This window comes from Montipora capricornis, chromosome 2, assembly GCF_036669925.1.
Source record: "Montipora capricornis isolate CH-2021 chromosome 2, ASM3666992v2, whole genome shotgun sequence".
Taxonomy (NCBI): Eukaryota; Metazoa; Cnidaria; class Anthozoa; order Scleractinia; family Acroporidae; genus Montipora; species Montipora capricornis.
Window position 1 is genome coordinate 30,886,457 of NC_090884.1, and position 17,500 is coordinate 30,903,956.

General features: G+C 38.3%; 1 protein-coding gene across 1 annotated transcript in view; it reads left to right on the forward strand.

The window, feature by feature from the left end:
* The window catches only part of LOC138017939 (uncharacterized), a 15,937-nt gene extending 7,722 nt beyond the window's left edge, over positions 1–8,215 (forward strand). The window contains exon 2 of the transcript XR_011125984.1: positions 3,324–8,215. The gene's annotated coding sequence lies outside the window, so the exon portion shown is untranslated. The remainder of the gene's footprint in view (positions 1–3,323) is intronic.
* The last annotated feature ends 9,285 nt before the right edge of the window (positions 8,216–17,500 follow it).

The following is a 17,500-nucleotide window of genomic DNA, read 5'->3' on the forward strand; positions in this document are numbered from 1 at the left end:
CGCCCACTAGATATGCAAATTTGTGATGTTCTTGTTGCCTTTGCCGGCGTTGCTTGAGCTCCTTAACATGTTATCTTCACTTGTAAAGATAATTTTATCATGTTTTCGGGCGAAAGCTCACCTGGTATTTCATTGGGGTTTAGACATGTACACTGTATCATAAAGAAAAAATTAATCATCACACAGGCATGTGAGCATCCATGGTTCATCATGCATCCGTCAAAAACCAAGATGTGGCAGGAGCTGGGATAAGAGCGAAGCTGGGAATGGATATAAAAGTTTACATATTTTATCTTCTGATATTTCATAGACACAATTAATTGTGTCAATACTGCTGTCTCTGGCCGTAATATAAGCATATTGAAGGCTCATATATGCTATATGCTGAACTACACCCTTTGCTGTTCATTACGAGAAAATATGGGTAGACTTTCATATACCGAACTAAAATGGCGGAGGACAAAAGAACCATTGTTATTCAGATTAGGCCTTGCTAATTAGGTATTGTTATGGTCGCTTTGTTCTTTTGGTTCATGGACATTAATTATTTCCGATCTGTTATATGAAAGACCAGCCGAAAATAAGCATTCATTTGCGTGAAATGACGACCAATAGCGCGAAGATACATTCATTAACTCCAAAAAACATATAATTTTCACGTAACTCAGATTCAATAACGATTTTTGCATTTTTGTTAACATTCAATAACATTTTTAGGTGTTCTTATGCGTCATTTGGCATGCAGAAGAGACAAATATACTTTCATTTGCGCTAAAATTCAAGGCATTAAACTGGCTGCGGTAACATCTGGGATACTAACTATGGTTACATGTAAGTCCAGGATAACTACATGTATAGTTAGCTATTTCGGTAAAGTGACCGCTGTTCACTCTAACAAAAGTTAAAAAATTTACGCCTCGGTGATCCAAAACAATACAGACTAACAAAAGTTATACCCAAGCAGGGTTCATGGGTTAGAATCAGAATGTGATAGATCTTTTCGCATGTGCGAGATGATCATATATAAATATACTGAATAAAAACCAAGCGTGAGGCGAGGGGAAAACCAAAAACAACAAACAAAAAATTTACATACAACAAGGTAGCAACTTGTGTAGTCTTCAAGCTGTCGTGCAGCCGTTTTTGTTTCGCATTTTTTCCCGACGGTTTAATTGCCGCTCAGAAAAAAAAAATAAGAAGAAAAACTAGACACACTTTACGTCGGTCAAACCATGTTGACATTTCACAGATCAACAGTAAGGGCCGTCACAAACCTCTTTTAATTCTGACGTCATCCATAGGCTAATTAGAACTACGGCCGCAAAGTCGACCAAAAGCACCAACTACAGTTAGGAATGACGTCACGTAACTTGACACTAACTTAAGTTAAACTTCAGTTATGGGGTAGATGTGACTGCAGTCACTATCATTAACATTTTCATCACACTTTTTAAAATCATTAGCATTCCTGGACGGCATTAATGTGGATAAGACAAATATTAATGCGCTTGTACAAATAATAGAGTGTTCTTTGCATTCAATGTACGAACATGGATTTTCAATTGAATAATAACAAATTTGCCAATTATTTTCTTATGAATTTCAGCTTACCCTTCAAGAACCTCTCTATTTAAACACTTTGGCAGATGAATGCATTTCTTAGCAGATCGTTTTGCTCCTTGGAGTGGTTTTCAAGCAGTTTTTGCCTTAATTTGCTTCCACGCCCGCTAGGGGTCGCAGTTATGAACGAAATTCTTCCAATTGTGTAAAGAAGCCTGAAAAGTTCAGGACTTCAACTGGGTTTGGACCCATGACCTCGCGATACTGGTGTGACGCTCTAACTAACTGAGCTACATGTATGAAGCCACTAACGTTGGGAGCTGGTCATTTTTGGGTTCTTATGTTCCCGTGAGGAATGAATCAACGTTGAAATGATATGTGAAATGGATCATGTATGAACTGCGGATATGAAATCAAGTGAAGCTATGATCCTCGCAGTTATGAAGCCTGAAGAATTCAGAACTTCAACGGGGTTTGAACCCGTGACCTCGCGATACCGGTGGCTTTATAGCTCAGTTGGTTAGAGCGTCGCACCGGTATCGCGAGGTCACGGGTTCAAACCCCGTTGAAGTCCTGAATTTTTCAGGCTTCTTTATGCAATTGCAAAAATTGTGTTCATAACTTCGAGGATCATAGCTTCACTTGATTTCACTATATCAGCAGTGGCTAATGAATCGACATAAAACAAAAGTGAACAACATAATATGAGATAGGGAAAGTTTATTGCGAGAGAAAGACTTTCAGTTTTTCAACTTAACTTAAATTTTAACTCTTTTCACCATTAAACTCTCTTACTACAGTTTGTACATAATAGTTATGCATTGCAAAATCGCGTTGTGAGCTTGGGGTGCCTGTGTACAATCCAATATAAATTTATATGGCCTGGAGAGTTCCGCTATAAGCTTAATATATCTGACGAAACAGGCAATGATTACAACAAAAAACACGCCAGTGATGTCTGCTGAAAGCTTGAATGGTGACGTGGTATGTGTTGAAATATGCCAGAATCTCTGTCAACATGGAATTGCAAATGTTTCCAGGCCTCCTTCCTTCTTTTTAGCGAGTTTTACAAAATATGAGGCAGCGAGGCATGCGTTAAGAAGGAACACATTACGTGAAAGCTTCATGTAACCATTGTAAAAAAGTGTTTTGTCTCTTGCTCTCTCTCAGCTTTATGGTGTTCTTCATTGAAAATTTCTCTTCTCCTTCCTCTGCTTCTTGCAAGGCTTTCTTTGCTGTAATTTCTCAAATTTCATTGCCTCTTCTCTCGTGATCTTTCCTGCTTTTTATCCCATTTCTCATCACAAATGGTAAAAACTCTTTTTCCAAAGTGATGAAGGTGAGTGGGATAAACTCAGGCTGCACAAAAGTTTCCCGCCAAGAAAATTCGTCCATCCAATTGCCCCAAAGCTGTATAACAGCTAATAATCAGATTTTAGTTTCACTTACCAGTGTTACAGGTCCTATGATTCCAATGAAAACACCCATCACACTGTGCGCCTTGTTGTCTTTCCCTCACCGGTTTTTTTACACATTATGCAGTCATCGCTAACAGAGTCCATTTTTGTTGTTCCCTTGTTTAGATACGAGGATTATTCCTTTTTCACAAGGTTGATGTTCGTTACATGTATTTTTAATGAGGTTGTGTTCCTTCATAAACTTGGCGCATCAGTTTACTACCAAGTTTACCAATTTATAGTAGTATGTGAAGTTAATTACGTGACATTTTAATTCAAGGTTTCTTCCTTACTTTTGTAATTCAGAGTACAGACGATTTTACAGACTGTACATGATGGATATGATCGTTACCACTGATGGTTCGCATAAACTCACGTTTTTACACCAAACTGTCAGGAAGGACAGAGTACCGAATCGTGGTAAAGAATGAATTTTGTAATTGTCCAGAAAGTTGGGGCAATTTGTCCAGGACTATTTATCCCTGGGATGAATTTCAGTATACCACCGAATCAGGGCCCTTTGAGCGGAGCGCCCATTTTCTATGATGGAGCCATGATGGAGGACTTTTGAGAACGCTCAGAAGCTGTTGGTTTGTCACAAGTTAGTAAAATGTTACGGCAACTAACAGCACAAATTGCATGTTATCTCATAAACAAAACAACTGTTGAAAGATGATTTGGCATCCCTCTTAATTGCCATCCTCAATTCAATAATAATAATAATAATAACAATAATAATAACAATAATAATAATAATAATAATAATAATGATCTTACAGTAAGGACACGTGAACACTTGACATTTTTGTGTACATTGTTTTTTTCGACGACTAAGAAATAAAGGCTCTTCTTATGATCTATAGTGTTACATGTATAACATTTTGTAAGTGTAAAAACATTAAATACTCTTGTCAAAAGGACGAGCCCACATTCTATAGTCACTAAAAAAATGTACAAACAAATATCAAGTGTTCATGGTTCGAGTGTCCTCACTGTAATCGTAACTATTACAAAATAGTTGAATCTGATTGTGTATCAACAGCCCTGATTTCAGCATTAATAGGACAGTTTGTAATTGGACAGTTGTACATGTCATCAAGTAAGAAAAGTTGAGCAGATTAAGCTATAAACATTTTTTATCACCGTCATCTTCTTGTATTTTGTAATAGATACAATTAATTGATAATACATGTAGGACTTTGTGTTGTGAAATTCAGGGAGTAATCGTGCTTGAAATTTCAAATAGGCCTTGTGCTTCACGCTCGGCCTATTTTGAAATTACTCACCCGATTACTCCTTACGTGTATATACGGTATATATACACGTAAATTGGACTCCACTCAGTCCTATTACCATTATGAATTATTGTACTCCACTTGTTCCTATGACCATTGCTTATTGAGTCAAAAACTACGATAAAACATATCTAAACATGGTAATAAATACCAAAAACTGTGTTAAAAATGACTTGGTTTCGATGTTGGCGTAACATCATTATCAAGTCAAAGTTATTTGAAAATTTCAATTTGTAAATACTAAAAGAACAATAGCTGATGTAAGGAACCTTTATAGTGAAAGAAAGGATCAATGAAAATTAAACAGAATTAACTGAATAGAGTGTAATGTGAAGTGCTAGATTTCAATCCCATATGAACCATGTGAGCGTTAGCCCTACTCATGGAAATGGGTCCACACGCGGACAGAGAAAAACTCTGACTAGGGCGGGAATTGAACCCACGACCTTCGGGTTAGATCTCCGCCGCTCTACCGACTGAGCTACAAGGTCAGACGGGAGCAGGCCGTGGAAACTGAAGATGTTAAAGTCGCGGCAATGAACATGTACAAGTACAAGGAAAGGTTACGTTTATACAAATGTTGGCCGTGTAGCACTTATATTTTAAACAGAATTAACTGAATAGAGTGTAATGTGAAGTGCTAGATTTCAATCCCATATGAACCATGTGAGCGTTAGCCCTACTCATGGAAATGGGCCCACACACGGACAGAGAAAAACTCTGACCAGGGCGGGAATTGAAAGTTTGGCACGTACACCTGTATGTAGTCCGTCTGGGTATTCAAGTTAGGCTTGAGACTCTTAATGAAGAGCATTTCATGGACTAAGCAATCAAATTTGCCCTGGCACTTTCTTAAGACCTTAAATTCCTTTTCTTTCAAAAGATTTTTACTACCGTGAGCTTCCAAAAAATTTCAGCCGATTACCGAATTTTGTGTTCAGCATTGCATTGGTAAAGGTGTCCAGTATACCCAACATAATCTGCATCACACAGATCACATTTAAAATAATAAACAACATTGCTGATTCACAAATGATGGCTTGATTTCTTTGGGTTTGAAGCCATCAGTTGTGAATCAGCAATTTGTTGTTTAAATTTTAAATGTGATGTGTGAGATGCAGATTATTTTGGGTATACAGCCCGACACTAATGCTTATTAATTCCAAATTGCACTTGAAATCATATACGAAAATAACTTGTTTGTGAATTGTCACAGAAAGTTCCGATGATTTGTATCCTCTTACTCGGAAATTAATTGGAAACTAAAGTTATAGTTACAGTAAGCCAAAATTTCACATGTGGTACTTGTTTGTGGGCTATCGTGTACTTAAAAATAAATTGTGTTACAAGTTATTGTTATCATGTACAATAAGTGACCATTTACATGTAGTTCTGGCTTAAAGCAGCTGATTTAGATTGCACTAAGCTGAATCAATAGCTTGAAGTAAACAGTCATACATTTTCTTTTACAACAAAGAGTAATAGAACTGGAGTGAGTTTTCGTGGGGCAAAAGATGGCCTTGTGCTGAAAGTTGCAAATTCGGATCGCATCTCACTATTGTGAAAAGACATCCAGTACAAGTAACTGAACACCAGCTAAAAGTCTTAATTCGAAAGAAGAAAAGAAAAATCTGTCTTTTGAATACTGCTACAAATACCCATTATGTGCAATAAATATGTCAGTTTTTGCATTACAGTAGAGAAGTCACTAGCAAATAAAAGCATAAAGTAAAACCTCAGACTTGTGTTATTTCCTCCTTTAGAGGAAGGGGTGTTTTGAGTTTGTACGTCTGCGGCAAAATTTTCTTTTTACCTATTAATGATTCTGTCTTTAAGGTGGCTTTGAAAAGAATTTTTTTGGAGACTCTTGGTTACATGTAGTTGTGGAAGACTTCTCCCGGTCTACTGCTGGTGGTGTTGAAATCCTGGAAGCAGTTTATAAATTAGGCCAATCTCATGCTATACACCAAAAGAGGAAACAATAGGTCTAGAGGGACCCTTGCAAAATGAATTCCCAGTTTTTTGGGAATTCTTAGGAATTGCCAACTTTTCCCACTTGTGCAAATAACCCAATCATGAGAAGCTAGGAATGCTCCGGAATTCCTAGGTATTCCATGTTATTGCATGAGCCGTTCCCAGTGAGTTACTGAACTCTTGGGAATTGAAAGCTAAAAGAGCTTCCTGTGGACTAGGAATTTCTGGTAATCTTTGGGAATTCCACTCAATGAAGTAGAGTGAGTTGGAATTCTTGAGAACTTCTTGTAATAAGAGTCAGGAAAGGCCAGACAACAATCAAAGTTTTCGAATCTCATCTGGTGCCTTGAAAAAAATGAAATGTAACAAAAAAATGAAATGTAAAAAAATGAAATGTAACAAGGTTTGGTAGTATTCAAAATGAGAATGCTATTATTATCGAAGGTCAATGTGATACAAAGGTATCTTTTGAGTTAAAACTCATGTCAACCAGCTTTTTGGACACCTGTAGAATCTTGCTGGGTGTAAATGAGTTGGATAAATACAATGTATTCTTACGGTTGTTTTGTCCACACCTTCGTTTTATTAAGAATTACATGTGTTGCATCCTCCCTTTATAGATTTGGGTTGGATTCCTTTCTCAACATTTAAATTTCTCTGTATTGTTAATTGTCATTATACAGCAATCAATATATTTACTATGGTCTTTGTAACAGGTGCATCTAACTTGGGAAAATCTACATGTATGCACATCACAAGATGCCCAATGATAATGTCTTTATAGATCTAAAATAATCACTAAAGCAATTATAAATAGAACTATTTTTTGCAGTAATGTACAGGGTAGAACATACTAGAAGATTAACAGACTATCAAGCATTGCATCATTGTCATCATCATCATCATCTTCTGGAATGATCTTGCCTTTTAAGTGAACTGAGAACTTTGTCTATTTTTCTCTATTCCTGTCCCTCACACAGTCCAATGAGTTTTTCAAGGCTTTGCCCAGCCATTCAATGATGTTGTCTATTGTCAGTCAGGGATGTCAACAGGAGCTGTAACCCCTTAACACTTATTACGGCTGAGCTGACTTCATGTTACGGGTGAAGATGGTTTTTTTTCTTTCATTTTTTTTTCATTTTTTTATTTTTTTATTATTTTTTATTTTATTATATTTTTTTAACATAACAGAAGTTTACATTGCACAAGATACGTATAAAAAAGAAAAAGAAAACAAATACAACTAATGATCTGACATGCAAGCCAAAAAAAAAGATGAGATGTTTATTGTTGCAGGTACAAAGCGAAATAAATAAATAAAATTACCTACCTCTTGGTGTTGTGCTTCCTTGTTTCGTATCTACGTCTAGATTGTAAAATCAGAAGATAATCCATAAACTTTTAATCCCTGTGAATCGAACGAGTTATTGGAGGCTATTTACATTCGCCCGCCATTTTGAAAGCAGAGATGGCCCTGGCAACGAGGTCGTGCACGGCTTCTACCTTTCCTGAGAGACTATTCTTACCCTGACTAACAAAGTGGATTTGCTAAATGAAGAAGCTGAAGTTCTCGAAGATGAGATTTTTACACAGCAACAAATTAAGTCTATTAAGAAGCTGCTTGTAAACATGTGGTCATTTGATGGCTGTGACAGTGAGGATGAAAATGACTAAAATTTATTTAAGACTTTGTAGTATATTTCCATTTCAAGTTTTTTCAAGCAAGTCGTTGAAACAAAACTGTGATTATAACAGACTGTAGAAGTGCTGTGAAACAAAACTATGTTCTACTTTGTTGTAATGTTGATGAGTCATTCAGGAAAAAAGACATGTTGTCCGAACTGGAAACAGGTTTTATAGCAAGAATGATGCAATTAATTCCTTTTAAATGATTGGTAAACTACAGTGTGCGGAAGATAACTGAAGAATTAAAAAGAAACACCCAAGTGTTTTGGAAATTAATATAATATTAACTGGGGTCTCTTTTTCAAAACTTTTCTGGGGGAGGATGCCTCCAGACCCCCCTACAGGCCTCATGCCCTGTGTGCCTTCGCTTACATGGCTGCCATGCTAGGGGTGACACCTTTAATGAAATGTCTGCTTAAAAACTTATTGACATCCCTGCCAGTAATTATTGTTTGCATGGGTGGCATGGTTTTTTTGCCCTCAGTTCCTTGGAGTACATTTGCATTGTGTCCTGCTGGTTGACTTGCCCAAACCAAGCTGACTTGTGGTGTCTCACAATCATTGGTAATGCTTATACTCGACACTGCTGATGTAATGAGAGTTTTCCAAGAGGGGGGTAAAGGGGGGGTCCTCCGCACAGTTCACAGACATTAAAAAGTAGTAATAGCATATCACTGTGATGAAAATTCCATGTTCACGTTTCACGGAAATTTACGAAGTAAAAGGACAGCGCATGCTTGAAATTGTTCAAATTGTTTTCTGCATTGTGATCATTTTAATACTAGAGTCGATGACAGCCTAACAAAAGTTAGTTAACCTTATGAAAACTAGTACTGACGGATAATACTCATTGTCGTTTGACCTTCCCCTGTGTTATTCACTTATTCAATAGGTTTAAGGGAAACTTAGAAGAAGTTTGACGTGACTTTGACAGTTCTTCCGCTACGAGTGGTAACTGCACAAAGAAAAGTCATTTTATCTTTGTTGTCATCTAAGTTTACCACCTGTTCTTTCCTTTCAGACTCCGTGTCATATTCTGATTCTTGTTCAGCATCCTCCGTATCACTACTACCCTCTGCTGACAATTCTGACCAAACCTCTTCACGTTCCTTCTCCACAGCAGAAGCTTCTGGTCTTGTCTGCAGGAACATCACTTTCTCATTTTCCGGAACAGAAGTGGCATACATGTTTAATGGCAGTGTGTCTGCTTTAAACATCTTTGTTTCTTGATGCATAGTGCGTTGTCTGACGGCTTTGCCAAAGTTTGCTGCCCACTCCCTCGTCAATACTTGCCTGCTGTTGTTAAGCTTTCTTGTGGGCTTCAGGTGGCTCATTCTTGAGAGAACATTCAATGGTGTAATTTGAGGAATAACAGGGTAGTAGGACTTCTCGTGGGTGTAGTAAAAATCCGCCCATCGTACAACTCTCTTGATGCTCTCGTAGACAGTATTCGCTAGATTACGAGCATACTGTAAGGATGTAGGAAACTGGTCCTTAAAATGACCCATTGCATGGAGGTTTTCCACTTGGACAGTGAGGCAGCTGTGAAGATCTACTTCGTAACTCATGTTCAGCTCTTTTAACTGCTCTTTGAGATCTTGAAGACCTTTTAGTATCATACTAACTGATGACTGTGTTTGACTTAAAATAGTCCCCTTCGCTCCCATAGGTTTGGATGGTCTACCAAAGAGGGACTTCACTTCATCTGTTGATCTCTTTAAGTAGGCATCCACGGCTTTTAAGAGCTCTATAGCTTCGTCCAAAGGCAACTTTTGCACGGCCTGATGTTTCTGTTGAACAGAGAATGCCCTGTACAGCATCGCTAAAATGTTTTAGGAATTCTGCAGCGCCTTTAACTGTGGTAATTAATTTTACACAGCCCGTTTGCACGTCAGTTACAAATATGTTCTTATCTAGCTCAACGCAAATTCCCATAGGTTGAGAAAACGAGGCTCTTCCATTGCAATTTCCTTCGTTCCCGTGGCCAGTGATAATGATGACCTGATGTGGATCAGACTCTCTGATTGTGCGGATGGCAGATAGACAAGCTCTCTCATTATGCAATAGTATCATCCAGTTGGCAAAATTGCACTTCACACTTTTAGCCACATTCACAGCGCAGGAAGACAAATGAATACAACCTGAGGATTTAAATCTCCTTTTGCTCTACTTTCTGCAATCAGTTCAAAGGCCCTTTTGTTGCCAGATTCGCAGTCAGTAGGCAAAACTAGGACAAGACATCTTTGGCAAGCTCTGAGTGATGGTATGTGACTCGAGTGCCCATGCTCCTTGCATACGGTACACACTTTGATCAGTGCTATGCACATCTTGCAATGGCTGCTGCAAATGACTGTGGCATCCTTTTCAAGAACATGCTCTGAAGATGGCGCCAATTTCACACATGGTGGCATGTTTGTATGACATCAACTTCACCAAGAAACTGTTGTTTCATTCCTTCGCCACTCTTTCCTTTCTTGGGCAGAAAACGCACGCCAGAAATTCAGGTTTTGGATTTGGATTCTGATTGACAAATCAAATATCAGTTCTATCTTTCAGGCCAATGTTTAAGTGTTGGTTCTCATCATACTGTATGGCTGGTTTTAATGCCATGCTGTCATTTTCCATTGCATTACCAAAGACCTTCAATATTGGTGTTTCTATGATTGGTCCTACGCCCAACTGAGGATCATTGGCAAGTTGAGAAAAAGAATCCTGCCAAGGTTTCACTGTACCGCTCTTGGTTGTGTATCCAGATGAACACTTATTTCTAGTTGTTCGTGAGGGTCCACCAAGGTCTCGTTTTGCTTTTTGAGGGTCTTGCACTTCTCCTCTCCCACAGCCATGCCACATAGGTCCCCGGACGAAATTGACTGTTCTTTCACCGCCAAGAAATTGAATAGAATTGAAAAACGCCGCCACTTCTTCATCAAATTCATGACTAGGATCAATCATAGCTAGTGTTATAGAATTCAAATACATGTAAAATGTTCTGTCCTTTGGTATCCTACCAGCCTGCACCAATTCATTCAGTCAAACACAAACATCGTGTGCTTTATCAAATGAGATTGGAAAGATAAAACACTCTGGGTCTATGTTACAATCTGTCAACTGGTCAGTTGCTTCAGAATCGCTACTGCCATCATTGTCAGAGGCTGATATGCAGTCACTATTACTTTCCAGTTCGATTTCACTTTTATTGTCTTGATCACTATCAAACACATCAAATGCTTCTCCACATTCATTTGCATTCATTTGCAAACATAAGCATAACGATAATTAAAATACCATTGAGAAACTCATTGATTCAAATAAACACAAAACTTCAGCGTCTTCAGTATAGGTGTTATTACAATCCGAAGCACATGCTCTTGCAAGTAAAAAGATAGGAGAATAATTAAAATTAATGCTGTTTTATTTACAGGTATTCCTTTTATTACGAACAAGGCTGTCTTATATGAATTGAAACATTAGCATAACGATAATTAAAATACCATTGAGAAACTCATTGATTCAAATAAATGATATAACATCCACTCTGGCTAAACACAAAACTTCAGCGTTTTCAGTATAGGTGTTATCACAATCTGACGCTCATGCTCTTGCAAGTAAAAAGATAGGAAAATAATTAAAATGTCTATATAAGTGAAAACTAAGAACTGTGGTGCAGAAATAGTCATGTTGCTCTTACACGTTGACTTCATCCATGTCTCAATCGCTGTCATGGTCTGGCGGCATCTCTCACTGCAAGTTCTTAGCAGGTACCACAGTTGCTTCTCTTTGTCCTTGACCTTCACTGCAAACTGGCTTTAGACTTTTTAATGAAGCCATCCATTGTCTTTTCATGCCAGCCATCGCGGTGGCATTTTCTTCATTTTGAAGTTTTATGACAAGTGGTGTCATAGTGTTCTACATTCAGAAAAAAAGAAAATATGCAGCGTTAAAGGACTTCCAAAGTAAATTTGTTGTCGAGAAATATTATACTAGTTTTCAGAAGCATCTTTATTACGACTTTCTTCATGAAGTGCGTTCCTGTTAATTCTGCAATATCTGTGGCTATTCTTATCATAGTTATTATCAGCTTGATTGGATTTTGCTCTTCTAACCTTTTTTCTTCTAACAAGCTTCGTTCATTGAACAGAGCATGTGAACTCAGCATACATTTTGGCTATCATAATATTCACTGATATATGTAAAGCATATTCTGCCTTAGCCTTAGGTGTTCTGTCGGTGGGGACAAGCTTTAACTTTTGACATCTACCACATCTGATTGTGAACTTGTTTGTTGCTTTGCTGCTTGACATGCTCTCAAGTGCTATAAAGTATTAATACTTTTAATTAGTAGGTAAATGGAATCCGGGGTTGCAGGGTTTCATATTCTTTTCAGAGGAACTAAAGAACTTCAAAGGGTGTTTTGGAAGGCATATTTTGTTGCTTTCATTTTGGTTCTCCAATGCACTTTAAGGAACATTGTCAATTATCAATTCCCCATATACCTTGATTCAGTTCTTCCATATGCTTAATTTGCCTTTCATTTCTTTGCACATTTTCAGCCATTTTTAATCGCTCTACAAGGTGTTCGTCTTCAAGTTTTGTTGCTGATTGCTTTCTTCCACCTTCTGCCTTTCTTTGATTGCTTTGTTGACTTCCTTTTCTGATGTCTTTTTTGGTCTGGCTCGTCCTTTTCCGCTGCTCTTACTTTTATAACAGGGAACTCTTTTGCGAAAACGATTTCATTCTTGGAACATTGACTAAAAAAGATCAAACCAAAGTACTTTTAAAATACTTTGTGATTGAATATATTGATAATGCCATTTGTGTCAATAGGTGACGAATGACGGAAGAAAACATCCTTTGTATAAATTCAGTTCTGTACACACCATCAAAAAGTTCGCTAACCATGTGGGTGCACTCCGCGCTGATAGCGAGCTGTTCTGGTTCCCATCTATTACTTATTAACTTCAAATCCTATTTTCAAAACTTCATCAAATGTTCAGGTTTTCATATTTTGCAAGCTCTCACCTCCCAATGCTTACAGAGTTTACATCCTCGTTGGCTGACATGCCGCCTTTCGCCTTGTCCATTTACTGAGGCATATGTTTGTCTTTCATTGACGACCATTGACCATTTTCATTCAGAAACAGCTGCAAATATTATGAATATCTCAATTTTTGCAATCGTACTCAAATTGTATTACTGCTGTCGACATTGATGAAAGAAAAAGATGCCTCTCCTCATGCCACTGTGCCTGAGTGTTTATCGCATAAGCTTTGCTACCATCTGCGGACTTTTCTAACCGACAGAGTTTTTATTTTATAGAGGATCCTAGACCACGCTTTTCCGATTCAGCTTTCAAGCCAGCATACTAGATGATGTGCTGCTTAAGGGCTTCAAGGGATAAATGCATACTATTGATGCGTATGCGAATGCATTCTTGACCCCCAAAGAAACCCATACATCCCACCAATTTGGGATGTACGTAGAATATTACTCCCTCTAACTTGAAAGTCTGTGCTGTCAGTGTACAAAGGTGGGGGTCATAGATCATACCAAGCAAAATCTGGGCAACATAACGGGTCACTTGTTGTATAATCTTCAAATCAAGACCCTTTAAAAGAACTTTTTTAGACTTTTGAAAAGGCCATTTGAAGTTTGCGTGGGTGGCATTGTTTTTTTTTTCTTTTTGTTTGCCCTTGGTTGTTCCTTGGAGTATAATTGCATTGTGTCCTGCTGGTTGACTTGCTCAAACCAAGGTGACTTGTGGTTTCTCACAATCATTGCTGATGCTTGCACTCGCTGCTGATTTAATGAGAGTTTTGTATACAATAGATTACTTTGAATAGTGGTAAATGGTTAATGGATTAATGTATTTTTATCTGGAGGATTTTTAATTGTTTCTATGAGAAGCTTTTTTTTTCTTTTTGTTTGCCCTCAGTTGTCCCTTGGAGTATATTTGCATTGTGTCCTGCTGGTTGACTTTCCCAAACCAAGCTGACTTGTGGTGTCTCACAATCATTGCTGATGTAATGAGAGTTTTCCAAGGCTTTGCCCAGTTCATTCAATGATGTTGTCTGTTACCAATAATTGTTTGCATGGGTGGCATTGTTTTTTTTTCTTTTTGTTTGCTCTCAGTTGTTCCTTGGAGTATATTTGCATTGTGTCCTGCTGGTTGAGTTGCCCAAACCAAGCTGACTTGTGGTTTCTCACAATCATTGCTGATGCTTACACTCACTGCTGATGTAAAGAGAGTTTTGTATACAATAGATTATTATGAATAGTGGTAATTAGTTAATTGATTAAGTTATTTTTATCAGGAGTTTGCCTTCCTTCAACAATTGACTGATAATGCTTATACCTTCTCTCTTCAGTTTAGAACAACAGCACAAATCTTACTAATTAAAAAGTCAAGCTAAAGAGTAGTAAATTTGCTTACTTGACTGCAATTTCACAGTCAAACGAAGCAGCTTATGATTGGACATCCATTTCAGACAAAAACCTATAAATGTGATTGTTGAAATATGCCAGAACCGCTGTCAACACGGACTTGCAAACGCTTTCAGGCCAAGGAAATGTGTGAGGTAGAGAGGCATGCATGAACCCATTGACCCCCAGGGGTTCTCCATTGACAAGTAAAATCGTCTGGCGTTAGACACAGTAAAGTCTGGCCGGTTTAGGCCGGTTTGGGTGTCAAAGGGTTGGAAGGAAAACTTTACCTGAAGGCTAACCATTGGAAATAAGTGTTTTTCTCTCCCTTTATTTCTCTCAGCTTTATGGTGTTTTTCACTGAAATTTTCTCATCTTCTCCTTCCTTGGCTTTTCTCAAGTGCCTTTTCATTGCCTCTTCTCTTCTTCTCTTCAGTGCCTCTTTTCTAGTGCTCTTTCCTGTTCTTTATCCTATTGCTTATCACCAATATGGTTTCCTGTCAGAAAAATGCAGGAGGCCAACTGCAATGCTGCCACGTGATTTCCTTCCAAGGAAAATTGCATGAACACTCCCATCCCCAGGGGCTGCCCTGCCTCCCCACCTCCATCCACCCGAGTCTGTACGGAGGCTGACGTCATAACCAACATTTCTTACACGGATAGATTTCCCAAAAAATCTTACCCATGGTGCTCCACTGGCATGCTTCGCATGCCTGAGCTCAACTAAAAGTAAGTTGTCATGCAGTATTTGTGGGAAATAAGGGGGAAGTTCACTTTTGCATTATAGGGAGATGGGAAAACATCAACCAGACAGAGTTGTTGTACAATGTATACCTATCAAGGTTGTAGGAGAGTGCATGCTGCCATCTCAACAGCTTGTCTGATTGCAGGCACATTTGGTATGAGAGGATTGCATTTTGATAAGATCAATGGCTGTTTATTAATGTCGTGCATGTTGCACTAAGATACCTTTAGGTTCTGATCGGGAACCTTGAGCAAAATGGTATATATGTAGCTTTGTATCATTTCTTCTCCAGTTAAATCTTCTTTCATCCAACCTTATATGATACGGTAGTCAAGGTAGCTTGGAAGGTTGACGGCCAATGAATCAGGCATTTTATCTCCAATTCTGCTGAAGAATAGTTTCATCAAGCCTTAGAAACCGTTGTTTTGTCCCTTTGGCCACGAAAGTGGTTTTTGGAGCCATAGGTTGGTACACAATTCATGACACTATTTAAAGCCTCTTTGAGACACTTGTTTCTGAACTGCCTGCCACGCCTCTTTACTTGTCTTGAATCCACGTGCAATAAATATCAGGCCTTCTAAACTTCTGTAGAGGCACAAAAAATCGTAAGAACAGTTTAAGTATTGAGAAGAACACCACAACTTCTAAACTTCTGTAGAGGCACAAAAAATCGTAAGAACAGTTTAAGTATTGAGAAGAACACCATAACCATTAATTTTACACTACATTGCACTTATTGGTTCAAACAAGTTATATTGCGTTCAAACAAATGGAGCTGCTTTACGGAGAGACCACAAAAAACCTTATTGCATAAGTCTGGGTCATGTTACTGTCAATTCCCCCAGAGTGCAATTCATGCACTATTTATCAAAAATTGCTTTCTTTGTTAATGGCCATGCTTAACAGCCAATTAGATCATGTTTTGCATTATGGCGGTATCAGTGCAAGACAAGATATCAGCTCAAGTTTTCATTATGCTGTTGGAGGTGGACAGATCATCATAAAAATTTCATAAAATGTCATATCCACTCCATAATAAAAAAGAAGGAAGAGAAACGTTGAAACTAAAACGTGTGTGTGATCCCACATGTGATCCAAAATACACTGTTTCTGGTTCATCTGAGACATCATCGTATACTGTTTTCTACACATCAGGATTTCTGACAATTCCATGTTACGCAAGCATTCTTCCAAACAACACTTAAATCATTGCACTGTCAAACAACTGTATGATAGAATGTGTTATCATTTACATGGGGACATCTACAGACAAAAAGACAATAAAGGCATTTCAAAAGAAATAAAAAGAAAATTCAGTAGCCCTTTTCAATAACCTTCTATGGGTGCAAGCCTCAAACAATCAATGCTGGCTTTACACTTCCTATCTGCTCAATGGAACTACTTTAGATGTCATTAATCAATGGCCGTTTTCACACTAGAGACGGATAATCGGTCTGATACATTTCCCATCAGGTGTGAATTCGAGACGGATACACAGTTCAAATTTCCGTTGTCACCGCTTCACATTAGACCGATTGAGCATGCCTTTGAAGCTCGGGTGCGGTTACCAATTCATTACAATGTCTGCCATCGCTTACTTCATGGCAAGGAAAAGAAAACTCGAAAGCAACTTATTATTTTATCGAAAAGTTTCAAGAACTGCATCTCTTGACGCTCTTCAGAGCCGACCCTTCTGGATGTATGCATCAAGTAGCGTGCTGCTGGGGCAGTCCATAAGGAATCCAAAAGGAATGGACGAAGAAAGAAACCATCTTTGGTGGGAGAATGGTTACCACAATTGGACGTATGATCAGTTTAAGAAAAGACTGAGGGTAACGTGTGAGACATTCCAGTATATCCTTGGTGCTATTTCCGATGATATAAGTAAAGTAACTACCAAATTTAAAGAGCCTATCTCTCCAGAATGTCAGCTAGGACCCACTGAGTATCGTCTCGGGTGCTCTTACAGTACTGTAGGTGACTTGTTTGGTGTGGCACCATCTACTGCCTGCACTATCTTTAATAGTGTAATCAACGTCATAGTACAATCAGTGTCTGATGATTTGGTAACGCTGCCACAGAGCAACGAGGAATGGAAGAAAGAGTTAACTTCCTTCATAGAATACTGGGATTTCCCATGTGTGGGGGCGTGGGATGGCTTTCATGTCTACATCAATTGTCACCTGAAGAACTTCTTCAGTTTTAAAAGCATTACTCGGGTGACAAACATGGGTTTGATTGCTTCAAATAAACGATTTCTTTGGGCAGGCGTTGGAGCGCCAGGGTCAATTTATGACTCAACACTCTTGGAGTCCACAGACATATTCAATGCCATTGAAACCGGTCACTGCATACCTCATCAA